This window comes from Mobula hypostoma, chromosome 9 (genome assembly GCF_963921235.1).
Source record: "Mobula hypostoma chromosome 9, sMobHyp1.1, whole genome shotgun sequence".
Lineage (NCBI taxonomy): Eukaryota > Metazoa > Chordata > Chondrichthyes > Myliobatiformes > Myliobatidae > Mobula > Mobula hypostoma.
The window spans coordinates 34,569,397-34,591,063 of NC_086105.1; the positions used below are offsets into that span (position 1 = coordinate 34,569,397).

The 21,667-nt window shown below is 40.5% G+C and overlaps 1 protein-coding gene across 4 annotated transcripts in view; it reads right to left on the reverse strand.

Moving 5' to 3' along the window:
- LOC134351632 (ELKS/Rab6-interacting/CAST family member 1-like) overlaps window positions 1–21,667 on the reverse strand; it is a 784,451-nt gene that overhangs the window by 306,296 nt on the left and 456,488 nt on the right. The window lies entirely within an intron of this gene.

Sequence of the window (21,667 nt, forward strand, 5' to 3'; positions counted from 1 at the left end):
TTCTGTTTGGGTTCTCTCTCAGTAAAGTTTGAATGTTTTCCTCATGATCACCTTATGTGGTTTCCTCTGGGAGTTTTGATTTCCCTTCTGCATTGCCACAACATGCTGTAGATTAACTTGATGTCATAAATTATTCCTTAGGGTAGGGAAACAGCAAAAAGACTAAACAAGGATTTGAGGACAATGCACGAGAGTGGATTGCGAGGGTAAAGGGAAAAAAAAGGAGGGAAAAAAGATGGAAAAAAGACTAATGCAATTGCTCTCTGTGACTGATCAAGGACCTGATGGACCGATTAGCCTCTGTTATAGGTATAAGGAAGCTTCGAACGTTAGGTAGTTATAGAATATTGTTGCTGCTACCAGCAAGCAAACATATGACAACAGCAAGTGGAGTTTTGTTTTAAAAACAGCTGTCCAGTTAGCGATCATAGCATTTTAGAGATACTTTTATTTATGATCTTTTACCAAATATTACAGGAGGAATGGGGATGGGCTAACTCCTATTGATATCAATGTATCTGGGCTTGAAAGGGTAAACAACTTTAAGTTTCTCGGCATTCACATCACCAACACGTGGTCTGTACATACCAGCTGTGTGGTGAGAAGGCACAACAATGCCTCTTTCACCTCAGACGGTTGAGGAAGTCTGGTATGGGCCCCCAAATCCCAGGAACTTTCTACACGGGCACAACTGAGAGCAGCCTGATTGGCTACATCACTGCCTGGTATGGGAACTGTACCTCCCTTAATTGCAGGACTCTGCAGAGAGTGGTGTGGACAGCCCAGTGCATCTGTAGTTGTGAACTTCCCATGATTCAGGACATTTACAAAGACAGGTGTGAAAAAAGAGCCCGAAGGATCATTGGGGACCCAAGTCACCCGAATCACAATCTATTTCAGCTGCTACCATCAGGGAGAGGGTACTGCAGCGTAAACACCAGGACCAACAGGCTCCGGGACAGCTTCTTCCACCAGGCCATCAGACTGATTAACTCACGTTGATTTGAGTGTAAACAACAGGAATTCTGCAGATGCTGGAAATCCAAGCAACATACATCAAAGTTGCTGGTGAACGCAGCAGGCCAAGCAGCATCTGTAGGAAGAGGTGCAGTCGACGTTTCAGGCCAAGGCCCTTCGTCAGGACTAACTGAAGGAAGAGTGAGTAAGGGATTTGCAAGTTGGAGGGGGAGGGGGAGATCCAAAATGATAGGAGAAGACAGGAGGGGGAGGGATAGAGCCGAGAGCTGGACAGGTGATAGGCAAAAGGGGATACGAGAGGATCATGGGACAGGAGGTCCGGGAAGAAAGACAAGGGGGGTGACCCAGAGGATGGGCAAGGGGTATATTCAGAGGGACAGAGGAAGAAAAAGGAGAGTGAGAGAAAGAATGTGTGCATAAAAATGAGTAACAGATGGGGTACGAGGGGGAGGTGGGGTCTTAGCGGAAGTTAGAGAAGTCGATGTTCATGCCATCAGGTTGGAGACTACCCAGACGGAATATAAGGTGTTGTTCCTCCAACCTGAGTGTGGCCTCATCTTTACAGTAGAGGAGGCCGTGGACAGACATGTCAGAATGGGAATGGGATGTGGAATTAAAATGCGTGGCCACTGGTAGAAAGCAGGATCTCCCAGTGGCCACACATTTTAATTCCACATCCCATTCCCATTCTGACATGTCTGTCCACGGCCTCCTCTACTGTAAAGATGAGGCCACACTCAGGTTGGAGGAACAACACCTTATAATCCGTCTGGGTAGCCTCCAACCTGATGGCATGAACATCGACTTCTCTAACTTCCGCTAAGGCCCCACCTCCCCCTCGTACCCCATCTGTTACTCATTTTTATGCACACATTCTTTCTCTCACTCTCCTTTTTCTCCCTCTGTCCCTCTGAATATACCCCTTGCCCATCCTCTGGGTCACCCCCCCCCGTCTTTCTTCCCGGACCTCCTGTCCTATGATCCTCTCGTATCCCCTTTTGCCTATCACCTGTCCAGCTCTCGGCTCTATCCCTCCCCCTCCTGTCTTCTCCTATCATTTTGGATCTCCCCCTCCCCCTCCAACTTTCAAATCCCTTACTCACTCTTCCTTCAGTTAGTCCTGACGAAGGGTCTCGGCCTGAAACGTCGACTGCACCGCTTCCTACAGATGCTGCTTGGCCTGCTGCGTTCACCAGCAACTTTGATGTATGTTGCTTGGATTTCCAGCATCTGCAGAATTCCTGCTGATAGCCCTAATTTCTATTGCTTTGTAACTCTACAACTGATCATTTTGCACTAGAATGAACTTTTTTTGTTGTAATTGTGTATAATTTTTGTTTGCTGTGAATGCTGCTTATGTGATGTAATGTGCCTGTTGTGCAGCTACAAGTAAGTCTATGCATAATGTACTTGTACAGATAACAATATACTTGAATTTTACATTGATTTAAGTGTAGAAATTGGAATAAGAAGAAACACATCTGTACCTGTTTTAAAAAAAACATTTTGTGTACATTTTGTCATTTTGCGCTACTTCCTGTTAAAGTTCCATTCATCAGGATAATGGATTGAACAATTCTCTTCATAATTCATCCTAATGCTTGCAACATTTCTTGGTCACATTATGCGCTTCAATAATGTTATCAACGAGTGTGGCATAAGTTTCAGACTTACTGATCAAAGTTAGTAAGTAAAGACTTACTAATCTGCTGGTGTGGGACCTAAGGCTCCTGTAGTAGTGAGAAGAGAACACAGCCTGGATGATGGGGGTCTTTGTTGATGGATGTTGTTTCGTTGTGGCAGTGCACCTTGTAAACGTGCTTAATGACAGGGAAGGTTTTGCCCATCTTGGACTGGGCTTGTAGACTTTTCTGTTATTGGGCAATGGTGCTTGCATACCAGACTGTGATGCAACCAGTATGGACTTAAGCTTGGAAACCAATACCTAATGTAAAGTGCTCTGACCTCAAAGGTTATTAATAGGTTTCACAGAGAATGGGGCAAGACACTCTCATAAGAATTCCCTTACGTTGGAGCTGCTGAGATCAGATGCTCTGATTTTTTCTGAAAGATGAAGCCAACTCTCAGGGTGGCCAGCTCAAAGTCTTAAGCAGTATAAGTGTGCTCCAGTACCTACAGTGCATGTTTGTGGATACTCCATTATCTAAACCCTGAGAATTTCAACAAGGCCATGGCATAATTTCATAACAAGTTAAATCACAAAATATAAGATAGAATGCTATCCTTACCTTCTCCAAGATAATGCTTTGGGGAAAACAAACTTATCAGAAATAACCAAATTTAAAGCACATGGCAGGCTAGTTGCTTCCACAAGGCTATTCTTATATCATCAGGGTACATCCAATTTTTACAACTTAATGGTGCACTGCAAAAGAAGAACTGGCTCCTTATTGATGCTGAAATTTGAGTGCCACTGAAAGAAATGAATAAAAGAAAGACAACTTGGTATGTAACATCAGAATACTTTTTCCTCAAGAGACCAATGCAGCTTGGCAGGGGGCATTAATGAGAATAAAGTATATCTACATTACCTACAGATTGTGGAAAAAAACGAGGAAGTTACTTTCAGGTCGGTGAATCTGTGTCAGGAAGATGAGCAGCGGAGCATCAAGATTACGTCCTTCCTCATTAAACCTAGCTTATAACATTTTTGCATGATTAATTATATGTTAATTAAGGGAAACCCCCAGGCAAGAAATGTTAAACTCATGATCATTTTTATTCATGGAGTCAATGTAAAATAACATAAGTTCACAGTATTTTGCTGCTGAGGTAATGTGGGGTGGGGGGGGGACTGCAATGAATCATGCTGTCTACTCACATATTTATGATTAGTTGACAGGAAAAAGACATTTTCAGTTTTTCCTGAATGCAGATTCTCCTCACTCTCAAGCGAAAAACTATGGCTATTAGAATAACAGAGTGACAAAAAGTAGCAATTTCCTGTAATAAACACAAGAGATGCTGCAGATGCTGGAAATCCTGAGCAACACACACTAAATGCTGGAGGAATTTAGCAGGCCAGGCAGCATCTACGGAAATGAATTAACAGTTAATGTTTTGGGCCAACACCCTCCTGCAAGATTGGAAAGGAAAGGGGAAGATACCAGAAATTCCTGTAATATTTGTTATTGTTGCAGATTTCAACATAACGTCCTGATTCTTGAACATAGTTCTTCAACAAATAAAGGCAAGTATACTAAATGCCTTCTTTACCGTTCTATCAACCAGTGTAACTACTTTCAGGGAGTTATAGACCTGGACCACTCGTCAACACTGTCCAGTGTCTAGCCATTTACAATGCATTGTCCCTTTATATTTGATCTTCCAAAGCACATCTGGCTGGATTACACTCCATCAGATATTTCTCGGTTTGTATCTGCAAGTAATCTATATCCCATTGATTCCTTTGGCATTCTTCTACGTTAGCTACAACAGCACCAATCTTTGTATCATTTGCAAACTTACTAATTTAATCATCGACATTTTCATTCAGGTTATTTATATATCACAAGCAGCAGAGGTCCCTGTACAGATCCTTGTGAGAGACCACTAGTTACAGAATAAGTCCCATCTACCACTCCTGTTTTCTTTGGGCAAACAAATTCACAATCCCAACAGCCAGTTCATTGTTGGTCCCGTGCATCTTAATCTTGCGGATGAGATTCCCGTGTGGGATCTTGTCAAGTGTCTTACTAAAATTTATATAGGCAATATCAACAGCATTATCTTTGTCACCTTCTTGAAAAACTCAGTGAAATTAGTGAGACATGACTCGCCCTACAGAAAGACTGGCTGACTGTTGCTGATTAGACTATGATTTTCCCGGATTATCGTTCCCAGCGTTATCTTTATTTTTCTTCTTGAACAACATTAGTTACCTGCCAAAATATGCTAGGGAAGACACAAAGATATTGGTCAATGCCTCAGTAATCCTATTTCTTGATTCTCTCAATATCCTGTGGTATTTCCCCGATTATGAAAATTAACAATTTTCACGACACATGCTGGTGATAATAAACCTGATTCTGATATCCTATTAGGCCCTGGGGACTTACTCAACTTAATGTCAAACACAATCTTCTTTATCTTGAAATGCCCTAGCGGGCACCACATTTATTTCTCTATCCTCCATATTCTTCTCCATGGTAAATACTGATGCAAAGTACTCTGTACATCCTTTCTGAATATATACATCACAAATTGCTGAAAGTGCACAGCTATAATGGAAGGAATACAGGGACAGACTATTTCCTGAATGGGGAGGAAATTTTGAGATTAGAGGTGCAAAGGGACTTGGAAATCTTCTTGCAGGATTCCCTAAAGGTTAACTTGCCACGCTGATTCAGTAGTAAGGAAGGCAAATACAATGTTAGCATTCATATCAAGATGACTAGAATATAAAAGGAAGGATGTAATGCTGAGAATTTATAAAGAATTGATCAGACCATACTTGAAGCTATGGGCCCCTTATCTAATGAAGGATAAGACCATAAGATATAGGAGCAGAATTAGGCCATACAGCCCATTGAGTCTGCTCCACCATTTCATCATGGCTGATCCCGGATCCCACTCAACCCCATATACCTGCTTTCTCACCATTTCCTTTAATGTACTGACTAATCAGGAAACTATCAATTTCCACCTTAAATATACCCATGGACTTGGCATCACCACAGTCTATGGTAGAGCATTCCACAGATTCACTACACTCTGGCTAAAAATACTCCTCCTCACCTCTGCTATAAAAAGTTATCCCTCAATTCTGAGGTTGTGCCCTCTAGTTCTGGATACCTCCACACAGGAAACATTCTCTCCACATCCACCCTATCTAGTCCTTTCAACATTTGGTAGATTTCAATGAGTTCCCCAGCAGACTACTAAATTCCAGTCAGTACAGGCCAAAGCTGCCAAATGCTCCTCATATGTTAACCAGCTCATTCACAGAATCATCCTCGTAAACCTCCTTTGGGCTCTCTCCAATGACAACACATTCTTTCTGAGATATGGGCCCAAAACTGTTGACAATACTCTTATTGACTAGTGTCTTATAAAGATTCAGCATTATCTCCTTGCTTTTATATTCTATTCCCCTTGAAATAAATGCCAACACTGCATTTGCCTTCTTTACCACTGACTCAACCTGTAAATTAACCTTCTGAGAGTCTTGCATGAGGACTCCTAAGGCCCTCTGCACCTCTGATGTTTGATCGTTCTCCCCATTTAGATAATAGTCCGCACTATTGTTCCTTTTACCAAAATGCATTATCATACATTTCCCAACACTGTATCCCATCTGTCACTTTTTTGCCCATTCTTCAAATTTTGTCTAAGTCCTGCTGCAATCGCATTGCTTCTTCAGTACTACCTACCCCTCCACCTATCTTCGTATCATCCACAAACTTTGCCAGAAAACCATCAATTCCATTATGTAAATCAGTGACAAACAATGTGAACAGCAGCGGTCCTAATACTGACACCTGAGGAACATCACTAGTCACTGGCAGCCAATCAGAAAAGGCCCTCTTCATTCCCACACACTGCCCCCTGCCTGTCAGCCATTCCTCTATCCATGCCAGTATCTTTCCTGTAACACCATTGGAATTTATCTTGTTAAGCAGCCTCATGTGTGGCACCTTATCAAAACCCAAGTAAATGACATTCACTACCTCTCCTTTGTGTATCCTGCTTGTTACTTCCTCGAAGAACTCTAACATATTTGTCAGGCAAGATTTCCCTTCACAGAAACCATGCTGACCTGATTTATCTTATCATTAGTCTCCAAGTATCTCGAAATCTCGTCCTTAATAAAAGACTCCAATGCTTTCCCGACCACTGAGGTTAGGCTAATTGGACTGTGTTTTGCTTTCATTTGCTTTCATCTCTTCTTAAAGAGTGGAGTGACATTTTGCAATCTTCCAGTCCTCTGGGACCATGCCAGAATCAAGTGATTCTTGAAAGATCATGACCAATAGATCATTATCTCTTTAGCAACCAATCTCAAGGCTCTGGGATGTAGTCCATCTGGTCTAGGTGACTTATCCATCTTAAGACCTTTGAGTTTGTCTAGCATTTTTTTTTGTAATAGCAATGCCACTCACTCCTGCTCCCTGACACTCACAGACCTCAGGCACACTGCTAGTGTCTTCCATAGTGAAGACTGATGCAAAGTACCCATTAAGTTCATCTGCCATTTCTTTGTCCATCATTACTACTTTACCAGCATTATTTCCCAGTGGTGCAGTATCAATTCTCACTTCCCTTTTACTCTTCATATATCTGAAAAATCTTTTAGCATCCTGCTTAATATTATTGGCTAGTTTGCCCTCATATTTCATCTTTTCCCTTCTTATAGCTTTTTCAGTTACCCTTTGTTGGATTTTAAGAACTTCCCAATCATCCAACTTCCCACTTACTTTTGCTACCTTATATTATATGCTCTTCCTTGGCTTTTGTGCATTCCTTAACTTCCTTTGTCAGCCACAATTGCCTACTCCTGACATTTGAGAATTTCTTCTTCCATGGGACCTATCTATCCTGCAGTTTGTGAACTATTCCAAGAGACTTCGGCCATCCCTGCTCTGCTGTCATCCCTGCCAGTATCCTTCTCCAATCCACTTGGACGTTCCTCTTTCATGCCTTTGTAATTCCTTTTATTCCATTACGATACTGATACATGTGACTTATGCTTCTCCCTCTCAAACTGCAGTATGAATTCAATCATATTATAATCACTGCCTCCTTAGAGTTCCTTTACATTAACTTCCCTAATAAGATCTGGGTTATTATATAACACCCAATCTAAGATGGCCTTTTCCTAGTAGGCTCAAGCACAAGCTACTTTAAAAAGCCATCTCATAGGCGTTCAACAAATTTCCTCTCTTGCAATCTGACACCAAACTGATTTTCTCCATCCCTTGCACATTGAAGTCTCCCATTACAATTGTGTTGTTACCCTTATTACATGCCTTTCCCAGTGCAATCTCAACCAACATCTTGGCTATTATTTGTAGGCCCATATATGACACAACAATTGTAGGCCGTATCTCGGGTAATGATGAATTTGAGTACAGAGAGGAAATTAAGAACATGGTGGCGTGGTGCGAAGACAATAACCTATCCCTCAACATCAGCAAGACAAAGGAATTGGTTGTTGACTTCAGAAGGAGTAGCGGACTGCACTACCCAATTTACATCGGTGATGCGCAAATGGAACAGGTCAAAAGCTTTAAGTTCCTCAGGGTCAATATCACAAATGACCTGACTTGGTCCAACCAAGCAGCGTTCACTGCCAAGAAGGCCCACCAGCGCCTTTACTTCCTGAGGAAACTAAAGAAATTTGGCCTGTCCCCTAAAACCCTCACTAATTTTTATAGATGCACCATAGAAAGCATTCTTCGAGGGTGCATCACAACCTGGTATGGAAGTTGTCCTGTCCAAGACTGAAAGAAGTTGCAGAAGATCGTGAACACGGCGCAGCACATCACACAAACCAATCTTCCGTCCGTAGACTCACTTCACACCGCACGCTGTCGGAGCAGTGCTGCCAGGATAATCAAGGACACGACCCACCCAGCCAATAGACTTTTCATCCCTCTTCCCTCTGGGAGAAGGTTCAGGAGCTTGAAGACTCGTACAGCCAGATTTGGGAACAGCTTCTTTCCAACTGTGATAAGACTGCTGAATGGCCTGTACTCACTGGAGCTTAGAAGAATGAGGGAGAATCTAACTGAAATCTATCAATTACTGAAAGGCCTAGATAGAGTGGATATGGAGAGGATGTTTCCTATAGTGGGGGGAGTCTAGGATAAGAGAGCACAGCCTCAGAACAGAGATGAGGAGAAATTTCTTTAGCCAGAGGGTGGTGAATCTGTGAAATTCATTGCAACAGAGAGCTGTGGAGGCCAAGTCATTGAGTATATTTAGAGCAAAGGTTGATAGGTTCTTAATTAGTAAGAGCGTCAAAATTTATGGGGAGAAGGCAAAAGAAATGAGTTGAAAAGGATAATAAATTAGCCATAATTGAATGGGAGAGCAGGCTCTGTCTTAAATATGCTCCTATGTCTTTTGGTCTTATATACCACAATTTTCTCCATATCAACATTGCTAAGTATTCCCAAAAGCATTATGCACACATGTATTCATGCATGTACAGTTTTCTCTGGGGCAGGGCCATTAAGCATTTCAGTCCAGCAACAGCTAAGTAATGGAAGCTGGACTGACACAAAACTGTACCACAGCTAATTTTGAGCCAAAACATTGCAATGCAAATGCTGCCTTAAAACACTGTGTACTTTAGAGCTGAAGCTCAAATTCTCAATCTCTCTCCAATTTAACACTAATTAAGTGCTGAGTGACTGGAGGGCTTGTTTATTTAGCAATTAGATTGAGCAGGCTAAAAGGAAACACTCCACTTTGTGCCTTACGTGCTAAAATATTCTTGCATTTTGAAAAACAAGGATAATCTGGCTGCCTCAGTAATGCCATGGGACATCTGCCCATAGTATTGTAAATATGGACTATCACTTCACTTATCTTGTCATTTGCTTCTAAGGTGCCACACTTTTTGTGTCCACTGCTTCTGTCATTCTCAATTTCATCTTCAACTCACAGACAATACTTCAGACAGTGAGCAAGAAAACAAGTTTGATAAATAGGCAGAAGTAAATATAATTTTGCACTTAGTTTAAGCATAAGAAATCAATAAAAATTGAGAAATTGTAGACAGCATCTGTATTCTTATTCAGGGTATGTGGTTTTACATTGCTTTTTAAGTTCCTCAACATTTTTTTTCATGTCTCTAAGAGCTTCAACTGTCATTCACTTGTTTAGTCACTTGACCTTCTGAGGATACTTTTGGCCAAGCCTCTATTTACTTTTATTTCCTGTCCTATATTAAGCCTCATATTCTCTTACCACTTCTCAAACCATCAGGGTTGTCTGTCAGAATCAAATACACAGATGAACCAAAACAAAAATTTAATGCATTATATGGAGAAACTTTTTTTCACTCACACACAAAAATGCCAGCACTCAACTTCTCAGCATTTCCACCAATGATATACTTACATTGTACATTCCTCTATTTTAACAGAGTCTTACAGTAATACAGCATGGAAGCAGGCCCATTGGCCAACCATAGCATCCTCCCTGCTAGTCCTAGTCACCCATGTTCAGCCCATTACCCTCCTAGCAGTGGAGTCCAGGCCGAGAGTTTGTCAATGTGGTAAGCCCGGGTCTTACTGCGAGAAACAACCCGACGTTTGGACGATTTAAACACCAGGCTAGATGGATTGAAAAGGCAGGGTGTCAGAACTGGAGGGAAGGGTCCGGCTGGTTCTGCTCCCTGCTCCGCGATGTTTGCACTGCTCTTTGCTGCACTAAAGCTGAGGCTGTGGGGCTGATCCAGCTGTTCTGGGCTTTGAGTTTATGAACTCACTTTCATTTGGAATGCTGTTGTTTGCTTTTATTTTTTCCCTCTCTCTGCAATGGGTGGTTGTTGGTCTGTTTTTGAAATAGGCTCTTTTGAGTTTCTTGTTTTGTGGCTGCCTGTAAGGAGATGAATCTCAAAGTTGTATGATGTATACATACTTTGATAATAAATGTACTTTGAATTTTCAACTTGAAACTCAATGCCCTGACAGCTGAAGGCCAGTGTGCTAAACATGCTTTTCACAACCCTGTCTACATATGAGGCCATGTTCAGCAAACTGCGCACTTGTGAAACAGAGGGCCCGGAAGTACGACATTTGTCAGTGCCCTGCCATTCACTGCACAAGTCCTACCCTGGTTTGAATGTCCAAACTACATCAGTACCCACTTATCTCAGTTGCAATATATTTCCCATTCCTCAGCCTATTTCCCTAAATGATCACAACCTCTTTGCAAATTCAATGCAACCTGCTTCACTTTCAACAAGACCCCCTTATTTAGAATTATCAGCAAATTTGCTAATCTTGCCATTTTCATTCAAATCCACATAAATTACATCAATAATGAATAACAGAGGTCCCAACACCGACCCGAGGCACCCCGTGAGTCAGAGACCCCCCCCGGTCAGACAACTGACCTTCTGTTTCCCATCACTGAACTAATTCTGAATCCATCATGCTAGCTACCTCTGAATTACATGCTACCCAACCTTCCAGATCAGCCTGTCATGTGGGACCTGGTCAAAAACCTTACTAAAGTCCGTTCAGCCATCGTTTTCTTAATTCAGCCTTATATAATTGCTTATACCTGCATACATTAACATGAATATTCAAAGTAAAAACAAAGGAAAATGGTTAAATCCATCATCAATTACACCATTGCTCTGTGTGGTGTAGATTGGACCATATTTGTTGTAGTGTTGATTTAGTTTTCCCTAGAAATTGTATCACATTTAAAAACTACATTTTTCCAGAGAAAGATGCAATTACAGTGTTTTCCAGGTTGAAACGTATTACTATGACTGAATATTTCCAGTTTTGAATCACATTTTTTGCTTCAGGCACACATATAATGATGCCATTCCACTTGCAACACGCACATAGATTGTTGCCAGGATGAATTAGTCTGCTTGGTTCCAAAGCACACCTGTCATTGAGCACTCCATGTCCAACTAGATGTTCATAATTGTATTTAAAAATGCTGTAAATACTTAACAGATCAGGCAGTACCACTGGAAAGGAGAAACAGAAACAGAAATTTAGATGAATGACCTTTCTTTAAAACTGAGGAATAATTTAGAAAGAAGATAAAGTTGAGGGGTGGGAATGGAAAGAACAAAAAGGATTGGCTGTGAGTGAGTGCAAACCAGCAATTTGCTGTAGCAATAATTTACCACAGCATAATTTGAAGGGGCCTCACTGATCATATCCCAGCTCGGACTGGGAACCTTCAGGTGAATCCTCTAAATTTAATTTAATTACCTGCTTTTTTCTAACCCAGTTTTTCTTCAGGAAAGGACTCGTGGTTTCTTGCCCAGTTCTGATGAAGGATCATTGACCAGAAGTGTTTTTTTTCCCTTGTCTACAGTAACTACCTACCTACAGAGTAAATCCAATGTTACCTGATACATTTCATACTTCCAGTATCTACAGTATTTGATAATCTGCTCGTGAACATCACTGGCCAGAGCAATATAGGAAAACCAACCCCGGTGATGGCAACAGTTTGAAGATTCTGTTGTGAGTTATGCTGCAATGAATAATTGCTTTTAATGGCACAGAAGATGAAGTAACTTGCTCCATGCAGCTCAATGGATGTGGCAGGAAAATTTTATTGCTACTGGAAACAAATAAGGATATAAAGTTGTCTGTTAATAGGAGTGCCAAAATATAGGTACCATCTTTTGTTCTTCAGTCAGGTCTGCATTGCAAATACTTCAATTTCTGAAGCAGGCAACATGCAGAGAGCATTTGACACTTCACAATACATTTCTGAAAACAGCAGGCTCAAAAGCACAACACAGATGGGTAAAGTAACAATTTTTTTTGAAATCCAGTCTTTATCAATAGAAAACTGCTTACAGAAATATCTTGCAATATTCTCTGAAAAATCTTGGGTTTGTGGCAGAGGTTATCTGACTGTGAGAACCTGCTTGAGGTGGGGGTGGGGGGAGGTCTAAAAGCTCAGAGGGTCATTTTCTGTTAGTATTCTGCTATTGCTTAGATTACCTTAATTTCATAAAGAACAAGAAGCAATAAACTTGCGAAGTACGTTGAAATATGCAAAGCGCATTGAAGTAGCTTCTAGATGCTGCTGGCAAGATCAAGCTAAAATCTTCTGACACAGAAAATACATGAAAAATGCACAAGCTGAGATAAGTCCATGCTCAAAGAATTATACTTCAAAATACTCTGCAGCTAAAACAACTAAAGAAAGTAAATCTTTTTCCTTTACTGCACATGTAATTGATCCTTAAATACTTCCTAAAGTAGCCAAACAAGTCACTCAGTTGTACCATTACTAGTGTTTTGAAACAGAGAAGGAATAGAACAGGAGAGACCATAGACTAGGCACCAAAATCAGAAACAGAAAAGTTGTTCTTTCGTCAACTTTCCTCACAGCCATTTGGGAACTGATGTCCAAAGTGGAAGACTGGTCAAGAAGCAGCCTGACATGGCTATAATCACAGAATCACATTTTGCAAAAAATGTGTCTTGTTCCATAGACAGGATGAACCCACCCAGCACACTGTAAGCATAGTGGTATATAGGTAGGAGGGAATGGCCCTTGGAGTCTTCAACATTGACTGCAGAACCCATGAATTGTCATTGTAACAGCTCAAACATAGCAAGGAAATTACCTCCTGTTTACTAGCTACCATCAAGGGAACAGAATGCACTCTGGATGAGAACTAGAAGTGGGTGAGTCCCAATGTGCACACTGGCCAGATCATGTACAATACTGCTGCCATTCTGGGTCTCTGGCAGGTGGCAATCTATCTGCAGCAGACAGTGCCAGATGTAACCAGCACACAGTCCTTATGGAGGCATTTTCATCCTGCTTCATACTGAGGATGTTCTCCATCTTATTGTATGACGTTATAAACTTGCGGAATGTGAGAAATTCAGAACAGATCTAGTGGTTGAAAACTGGGCATTCATGAAGCGTTGTCAACTATCAGCAGCAGAATGTAACATTCCATTAGCACCAAAATTAACATTTCAATTTCCCTTACTCTACCATTGCACTAGGCTAGGACATCAATTGTGGTTCAATGAGGAACACAGAAAGACATGCTTAGCAAAAGACTTAACTAAAAATGATGAGGTACCAGTCAGATGAAAATGTAATACAAGACTACATATGTGCTGAGCAGCAATCAATAGGCACATCTCACAAGAGTTAACAAGTGGAAGAGGCTCCAAAAGCATCCCCATCTTCACAATGGTAATGGCCAGCACGCAAGTGTTAAAGAAAAGGCAGACATATTTGTAACCACGTTCACTCAGAAGTGTCAATAGCTTTATTAAAAGCAAAGGCTAACTGGAGCAGGCATCATCCTAACTGGAATATGAAAAATTTGTACTCCAGAACTAACTGTACCTCTAGCCAAGCAGTTTTGGTATGGTAACAATACTGACATCCACTTGACAATGTGTAATATTATCTCAAACAGAACAAATCCACTCTGCTAATTACTGCCAATGATTGCACAATGTTAAATTCCATTTGCAACTCAGCAAATGAAACTGTTGATACCTGCATATGGCAATCATTGACAATATTCAGGCATAGGCAATTAAGTGGCATGTAACATTTGTGTCACAAAGGTGTCAGTCAATGATAATCTCTAGAAAGAGAGAATGGAATCATCTGCCTTTGACATTCAATGGCACTACTACCACTGAGACCCCTCCATCAGTATCCTAAAACCTAACTTAATCAGCCACATAAGCATCGTAGTTACAAGAGCAGGTTAGAGGCTCGATATCCTGAAGCAAGAGGCTCATCTCCCAACACCCTAAACCTTTTACACCATCTGCATGGCACAAGTCAGGAATGTGATGGCATGTTCATCCCTTCTCAGACAGGTATGGTGCCAGGCAGCTCAAGAATACTATGCAGAACAAATCTGGTCATTTACTTTTCCAGGTTACTCTCAACACTGTGAGCTCTAAACCAAGGACAAGGGCAATAGGTTTATAGATTCATTCCAAGTAGTCTACTATTAGGGTTGCCAACTTTCTCACTCTCAAATAAAGGACAAATGTAGCAGTCAAATACATGCGCATACATGATGTGCTGTTTTTTTCTACAAATCTGTTTTGGCTTAATCTTCCCAACTGTACATATATTATTTCTATTTTATATAGGCTGTGTATTTATCATATCATTCCTGCTTTTACTATATGCAGATATCCCACCCTGCAAAAACTCATTTCAGGGAGGTAGCACCCCCGCCCCCCCCCCCCCCGTCGACCTCCAAGGGTGTATGTAATACTTTGTTTAGTGATTTTGTCTAATCTGTAAACTAAGTTGGGTATATGCAGAAAATACGACATTAAAATATGTACAGATATTATATTATATTATCATGTTTATTCTATTACAACTTCAAGCAAGTCTACAGGGAGTTTGGCGTTATCACGTAGGACATCAATAGAGTAGCTCCTTAGCAGCTAGCCAGCTAGTTTAAATAACGTTAGCTTCGCTAATGAATGAATGACACCTGTTAAACTCACCTCAACATGTCTTTTACATTTTAACCCACCATGGGCAATAGAAAAGTCACTGTTGCAAACAGTGCAGTGAGCAACACTGTCATTATTTTTGAGGTCAACTGTAAAGCCTGCCCACAAGTCTACTTCGCACGAAGAGAGACCAATCAGGATGCTTCATCTCCCTCTCAAAAAAATCCATTTCCAGGATATTGTATATAATTTCCAGGCATCAGGGAGCCGCTATCAATATGCAGGAGACCCCCGGAACTTCCGGGAGAGGTGGGATGTCTGTATATGTTAGTGTTATTTTAGGTTTTATGTGTTATTTGGTATGATTTGGTAGCTTAGTTTTTGGGTCTGGGAACGCTCAAAGAATTTTCCCATATAAATTAATGGTAATTGCTTCTTCGCTTTATGCCATTTCGGCACAAGAGGTTTCATAGGAATGCTCTACCTTAGCAGGGGAAATACGGGACAAGGGCGGTCCCGTATGGGACAAACCAATTTAGCCCAATATACGGGATGTCCCCGCTAATACAGGACAATTGGCAACCCTACCTACTATCCATGCTTGGACTTACATTTCCAAACCTTTATCATCACTAGGCCTAAATCCTGGAACTTCCCATGCAGCAGCAATGTGGGAGTAACTACACCAGGCTAGCAGCTGTTCAAGAAAGCAGTTCACTAATACATTCTTTTAAAGAGCAATAAATTCTTGCCTTGCCCTAGATCCCAAACATAAATAAAAGGAAAACATTTTGCACAATAGAGTTAGGTTCCATGGAAGAAGCCTCACCAGGAGTTACGAAATTCAGTTTCAGACCCCACTTACATAACTTTAATACTGAATTGAAAGTTGTAGCTGCAAGTAATGTTCTCGTTAAAAACTGGTTTCGAACATCAGGCTGAAAATTCAGGAAGTATGGAATCTTGTTTCCAAATAAAATGGCAGATAGAACTAATATTTGTTGGAAAAAGGTTTCAAATGTGCATTACAGATCTAAGCTATTCCATCATTGAGAGTTAAGGAACATGGATTCTGCATCTCCTCAAGGATATTCTAGATGAAGTCATTCTCCTGTATCTTTTTGGTACACGGATAAATAAAACACATTCTGTTGCATTTTAAGTAGAATAAGGATCCCCTGATCGGTTTGGTGATGTTATACCACCGGCTTTATTGGCTTTATTTTAAAGTATATATTTGAATTAAGATTAAAATCAATGCATCAAAGCTATTTAATTTAGTTTCTCAATTACACCCTATCCTCGTTATATGCGTTTTCATCCTATGCACATTCACAGTTATGCGAGGAACCTATTTCTACCAACGTCTCGTTATATACATCCAAAACCCACATTTATGCGAGGAGCACTGCCTTCCTGCCAATACAAGTCACGTGCGCACGCCTCACAGTCTCACTGTTGGGACGAGAAGCACCGCTTTCCTGCCAATACAAGTCAGGTGCGCATGCCTCACAATCTCTTTCCCGCCACTCTCGCATTGGTTTTGGCAAGGTGTGGATGTGCGATCTTAAACTTTTGTTGGTTTTACCTACGGTGCCGTAATTTTGTGCTTGAAATATTTAATTATGCCTCCTAAGCATCCGATGTCATGCCTTGGGCCGTTAGCCGAGTGGCAGAGAACCACTTTAACACTTGAAAAAAAGTTGGAAATTATAAACAGCGCGGCATCAGCTGAAGGTAACACAGCTTTGGGATGCTACTGCCAGGAACAGAATCTTGCCTTTAAAGTTCTTTTGTTGCTTGACAATGCGCCAGCCCATCCTAAACATTTGGACAGCATTCATCCTAACATAACAGTGCGTTTCCTGCTGCTTAACACAACGTCGCTGATTCAACCACTTGACCAAGGTGTGATCCACATTCAAGGCGTACGTATTTTTTTTTACCGCGAACTACCTCTCAGATGCTGCAAGCAACAGACGATTTTGAAAATCCCAGGAGTTTACGAATGGTGAGGAAATGGTGGAAGTTGGAACACTTGCCACAAATGGCGATGGACATGGACCCAAATTTAGAACGGAGTCAGCATTTCAGTGGTTCCCTGCCGGGGGTCAACCATTCTTCCCTACAAACAAATTTAAGCTGAAAAACAAAATGCTGCCAAGCAAACAACCCTCACCACTTTATGCAAATCGCTGTAATCTGCTGCTGCTGGCAGTTCTAAGAGTTTGTGAGTCTTCCTTCATCCCTTGCTGTGCTTGATATTATCCTGACGACCACAACTATCCACCTTATCTGTGTAAAGCTGCCCGACGCCACAACAACCACTCATCTCCCAGAGTGAACACACTTGCCACAGTTGTTGAGTACTGTACACCAGAGGATGTTAACTTTCTATGATTTATTACATTGAATATTACCTTAAATTGGTTAAATATAATACAAATGTTGTCTTGTAGTACTGCTTTGTGTCGTATTGGTATAAAAATGTGAATAAATTACAGATAAAACATATTTAGGAAGCCCTCTGGAACGCATCCCTATTTTCTCCATTTAAATAATTATTTACATTATGCGATTTCACATTATGCGTCAACTTCGAGGAACGTATCCCTCGCATATAATGAGGATAGGGTGTACTCTCCCCTTCTTCTACTTCAAGAAATATTCCACATGTAATAATGTAGGAAACACAGCCACTCTATTTTAAATGCTCCCATTCTTTTGTTGCCAATAGTGCATGAATAAAATTTGCCTGCAGTACTTACATTGATGAAGTTTCCAATGAAAATTTAAATGTACATATTCTAATAAACTGCTAAAAACTGAAAATACAGTCAATATACAGTGTGGCCACTTCATTAGGTACACAGCTCATTTTGTAATTATCTAATCAGCCAATCATGTGGCCACAATTTAATACATTAAAACATGCAAACATGATTAAGAGGTTCACTCGTTGTTCAAACCAAACAACAGAATGGGGAAGAGATGTGATCGGAGTGAATCTGACTGTGGAATGGTTGCTAGTGCCAGATGGGTGGTTTGAGTATCTCAGAACCTGCTGATCTCCTGGGATTTTCACACACAACAGTCTGTAAAGAGTTTACAGAGAATAGTGTGAAAAACAAAAAAAATCCAGCGAGTGGTGTTCCGTGGGCAAAAATGTCTTGTTCATGAGAGAAATCAGAGGAGAATGTCCAGACTGGTTCAAGCTGACAGAAAGGCGAGAGTAACTCAAATAACCATGCATTACAACAGTGGTGTGTAGAAGAGCATTTCTGAATGCCCAATAGATCAAACCTTGAAATGGACGGGCTACAGCAGCAGCAAATCACAAACATACACTCAGTAGCCACTTCATTAGGTACGAGGTACCTAATACCTCATAGTTAATAAAGCAGAGCCTTATGCTTCATCACTAAATAAGTCAGCATCAGAATCAGGATCAGGTTTATTATCACAGGTATGTGATGTGAAATCTGATTCTGATTCTGAAATAAGTCAGCTGTTAATGCCATCCTCCACCCCCAGAATGATCTATTTTGGCATTTGATCAACATACCACAATTCTTCTGCAATAAGATTTGATCATTTCTGCACCATGAAAGAAAATTGCAAAGGAAGTGGGAACTTCTCCTTCTGGAATTTAGTCATGATCTTAATTCAAGTGGTTTCCAAAATTCAATAAACTTTGTTCTTGGTTTGTAAACAGCTCCACAGGCTAAATAACCCCATAACACATGAAAGCATGGAGTGTTGAATCAGTCATATTTAAATGGTGAATAATTTGACAGTACAGGTTGAGCACTCCTTATCCAAAATGCTTGGGGCCGCAAATGTTTTGGAATTCAGATTTTTTTTCAGATTTTAGAATATTTGCATCTTTATAATGAGATGGGGATAGGTCCCAAGTCTAAATACGAAATCCATTTACATTACATTAACAAATATACATATAGCCTGAAGGTTGTTTAATATAATATTTTTAATAATTTTGTGCATGAAACAATAATACGTACATTGAACCATCAGAATGGTAAGCTATCACTACCTCGGCTGCTCAGGTGGACTGTCAATGGCTATTTGACATCACTATAATTTGAGACACTGAATTTATATGCTACCTGTAAGCATTCTTTGTCTTACACTTGTTCATCACACATATGTACTTAACAGTAATAATTATTACACACCTTTAATATAATGTGCGCAGGGTAACAAAAGCAACACACCAGCATTGGGAGTATACCTGAATCAACTGTTGAACAACAGCTAACAATGGCAAGCTTTCAGTCTCCACCCACGATGCCATCTTTTGATTAAAAGTTTACAGAACAGTATTTGCATTTTTTTTAGGTTTTATATGAGATATAAAAACAAAAGATTGAATTTAATTACAGGAAAATGAAATGAAAATGGAAAAGTCAACATTTTATTTTTAACACAATAATGACGCTGGTTATTTTACACACAAAGATGACATTTTGGGTGGAAATGAAATTCAGCTATCATGCAAAAATAATGTTTTGCAATTACCAAAAAGCATGATGATCTTTGCCCACAAAATAAGATAAATGCAGCACCAAACATCACAACTACATCACGTCTGAGGAACTTGAGGGAGATGATACATCACTGTTGACATCATTGTGAGGAGGAATATCAGAATCGGTTGAGGGACCTGGAAGCGGATGCTCCCGGGATGAAGAGGCACAATGCTGGGTGATTTTTCTGAAATGTTTCTTCCAGTGTCATTTGTCTCATTAACAAGACTTTTTTGTTGTACCATTCTTTCTTTGATTTTATAAAAGGACCTGATTTCTAGTTCTGTTATGAATGCACGCTGTTCTAGTCCTTCAATTTTTCTGCTGCTTTATGATCAACAGACGCTGTATCACAAATCTTTAAAAATTTAATGCCATGTCTTTTCTTAAATTTTTGCAATCAGCCTGCTGAATGTTTGCAATTACTTTCAATTTTCAGTTTGTTGTGATAGAACTTTGCTTGTTTCATGATCAGCATATCATTCAGTGGCATATGTTCACTCCAATGTTGATGAATACACTCTTTCAATACACATTCAAGATCTTCTTTTTCTGCTATGCAGTTTTTCTATTTTTCATTAACTTCTGTTCATTATTTTCAGCATAGAACTTCCTACAGTTTGTCTTTCTGTATCAGACATCCCACCCTGCAAAAACTCATTTCAGGGAGGTAGCACCATCAATTTGCGGGAGACTCCCGGAACTTCCAGGAGAGGTGGGATGTTTGCAATAGAGTAGCTCCTTAGCAGCTAGCTAGCTAGTTTAAATAACGTTAGCTATGCTAATGAACGAATGACACGTGTTAAACTCACCTCAACATGTCTATCAGTCTTAACCCACCATGGGCAACAGAAAAGTCACTGTTGCAAACAGTGCAGCAAGCAACACTGTCATTATTTTGACCCCTATTAGGCAGGGGTACACTTCAGTGTAGTCTGGCGTGACGTACGTTTTATATTTTCTTTTTTTGGAACACTCCGCCATGGCGTGCTCTCTCTCTCTCATGGTCGCTCTCTCGCTCTCAAAAAAATTGATTTCCGGGACATCGTATATAATTTGCAGGCATCAGGGAGCCACTATTGATATGCGGGAGACTCTCGGAACTTCCAGGAGAGATGGGATATCTGTTGTTTCTTCAGGTCATAAATAGTGGTTGTTCCAATGCCATACTCCTCTGTCAGATGCATCACACATACACCACTGTCAAGTTTCTCCAACAACTTGACTTTCCGTGTTATAAAAAAACATAAGCTTCTTCTTTTCCTTTTCACTATTACTCACAGGGGTAACTGCTGACCTTTTTGACATTTTCATCAACATCTTCACAGAGAATAAGTGCAAAGCATATGTAATTACAGTGAGTAATGCACTTAGCTCTGGCTTTGATGACTGCTGAAAACAAACTGGCACAAACAGGGTATGTGTGGTCACTTCTCAGATCTGTCTGTGGTGTGCAGAGACCTGTGCATCGCCTGGGAACCTTAAGCACCTTATGGAATTTTCCATTTGTACTGTCATGTCCTCTCTCAAAGAAATTTCAGAGGTTTTTGGATTTTGGATTTTTGGATAAGGAGTTTTTAGCCTGTAATATTCCCTAAGAAGTTACTGTACATCCTATCTTCTATGTTTGTGAAAATAATATCACCATTGCTCTGTGAATATAAGTGCCCACAGGTTAAATGGAATTCTCTGAATGCATTTATCCTAACCCAGACACTCATTAGCCTTCAGTTCTCTGGCAGTCTGATAACCGATCGTGTCTTTTCTGGAGCTCACTCTGCCACAGCTGATTTCACGTGAAGTGCATTGGGGATTCTTGGTAAGTGTAGCTGTTGATGGAGCATGTAAAACTATAAAAACCAAAATGACCACAAACCTATGCAAAATAATAGCAGACAAATCATACTGCTCTGCAGGACAAGTATTTGGTATGTTGCATCAAGTTATTCAATTTATGTTCTTCCCCATTTTATTGTGGATGACATCAAAGAATAATCC